The following is a 2,347-nucleotide window of genomic DNA, read 5'->3' on the forward strand; positions in this document are numbered from 1 at the left end:
CTCCATCTACCTCCATGTCCTCTCTAACTGCATCCATATGTCTCATCTTTATCTTTTTCCTGGCAGCTGCATTTCTAACATCCTTCTACCAATACACCCACTGTCCCTCCTCTGGACATGTCCAAACCATTGTCCCTCCTCTGGACATGTCCAAACCACTGTCCCTCCTCTGGACATGTCCAAACCACTGTCCCTCCTCTGGACATGTCCAAACCATCTCAGTGTGTCCTCTCTAACTTCCTCTCCCAGTTGTTCAACCTGTGCTGTACGTCTGATGATCTCATTCCTGATCTTCTCCATCCTTGTCTCTCCTAAGGAGAACCTCAACATCTTCATTTCTGACACTTCCAGTTCTGTCTCTTGTCTTTTTGTCCATGTCTGTCTCCAGACCACACTCAGGCATGGGCAAACCCTGGCCCGCGGGCCGTTTACGGGCCGTTGGGCTTTTTAATTGGCCCGCCAAAATTGGCCAAAATTTGGACAATAAAAACAAAAAAAACTAGAGGTGCACCGATTACAGTTTTCTGGCCGATCACTGATTTCTAAAAAGTCTGAGCTGTCGATTCTGATTTTTGTCGATACCGATTTTGTTTTCTAAGCGACACTGTCAGGAGTTATAAGGTCACAATGCACCTTCAATTTTTCAATATTATTTTATTGAAAACCATACCATTGAACAATATCCTAGAAACAATACAATGTTTTAACTGGCCATGAGGTAGTGCTTTGAAATATAAATGAAGTTCAGACAATTGTTGTTGAAACTAAAAAAAATCTATAAAATCGGTTTCTCATACAAGTATTGGCCGATTTTCTATTTCCCAAAATTAAAGAAATCGGTGCTAAAAAAAACTTTTTATTTTTTTTACTTTATTTTTCAGGGGTGCCGAGTTAAATTTTAGGGGTGCTTAAGCACCCTAAAAAGAGGTTAAAATCACCACTGGTCTAAATTATATTTAAAAACTGCATTTAGGGGAAAAAGAACTGGTGTAGTTTTATCTGTAGTTCCCACATTTCCCCAGAAGAGGCGCACTACAGACACTGGCGTGTATTAGAGGCAAAATAACAGTAGAGAAGAAGTAATTTCTTCTTCTTCACGCTGATTTACACTTTGCCCTACGAACTCGTCTGTAAAAACGAGTTTATCAAAGAAAGAAAAGTGTAGAGTGAGTGCCGAGTGTTTAATATGGAGTGGACAACAACATATATCCACATCCAAGATGGCGCCGGTGTGTAAGGCTGCCCGTCTCTCGCTCTCTGCTTGTATTTTATTTTTGTTATTTTTACAATGGTTTGTGCAGTGTGCCGAGTCATATTTTCAGTATGATCGTTGGGCACTTTTGGAGCTCCGTACTTTTGCTGAAATTCCCGCGGAGTTTTTGAACAGCGGCCAGCACTCTCCCCCACCGGTCCTATCTGAGATTCCTGCGTTCCTTCTGCGTGACCCTGGCCTTTCTCCATGGAGGAAACGTCGCAGACGTCGTGGGAAGCGTGCAGGGATTTTGGTGAAACTGAGGCAAAGAGTGGATTATTCTTTCAGGACTCGCTCTGGATCTGATCATCTCCTCTCTGACCCGTGGTGCTCCCGGGGCCCGGCTGCTGGCCAGCTGCCCGCGCGCTCAGTCCATGGAAACACCTGGAGTTGTTTACCTGTGCGCCGCACCAGCAGACCAGGAGGAGCCGTTCTTCATAACCTGCGCCCGCTGGCGCGCGCGTCTCCCTCCACGGCTGTGCCTGTGTCGGACAATATCAGGATGTGTTTAATCAACGCAAGGTCTGTTTCCAACAAGACGTTTATCCTCAATGACTTTTTTAAAGATGAGGAGTTGGATTTTCTGTTCGTCACGGAATCTTGGATTTCTGATGGTGAGTCCAGCACCTTGGTGGAACTACTTCCTCCGGACTGTTTATGTTTCAATGCCCCGCGGCCATCAGGTCGGCGCGGGGGGGGATTATTAACAGTTTTTTAAAGCAAACTTGGCCTGTAAACAGTTGTCCATCCCGGTGTCCCGCGCCAGCTTCGAGCTGAGCGCCTTTGAACTTGGACACTCTCCTCCGGTCCTGTGTGCGCTCATCTACCGCCCACCTCGTTCTAAGGACTTCATAAATGAATTCTCTGACTTTTTGGCTGATATCACTCAGAGATACACTCACTTTTTGCTTATTGGTGACTTTAATTTGCATGTGTGTTGTCAGGAGAAGCCCTTAGTGAAGGACTTTCTGGATTTATTGGACTCTTTTGGCTTAGCTCAGCAGGTGAGCGGCCCCACCCAGGAACATGGTCACACGCTGGACCTCGATTTAACACGCGATGTCTCTGTTTCTAATTTGAAAATCGGTGACAATG

General features: G+C 45.6%; 1 protein-coding gene across 1 annotated transcript in view; it reads right to left on the bottom strand.

Moving 5' to 3' along the window:
• inpp5ka (inositol polyphosphate-5-phosphatase Ka) overlaps window positions 1–2,347 on the bottom strand; it is a 23,346-nt gene that overhangs the window by 2,320 nt on the left and 18,679 nt on the right. The window lies entirely within an intron of this gene.

The sequence above is a fragment of the Nematolebias whitei genome, chromosome 6 (assembly GCF_014905685.2).
Source record: "Nematolebias whitei isolate Nwh7 chromosome 6, NemWhi1, whole genome shotgun sequence".
In the NCBI taxonomy this organism is placed as follows: domain Eukaryota; kingdom Metazoa; phylum Chordata; class Actinopteri; order Cyprinodontiformes; family Rivulidae; genus Nematolebias; species Nematolebias whitei.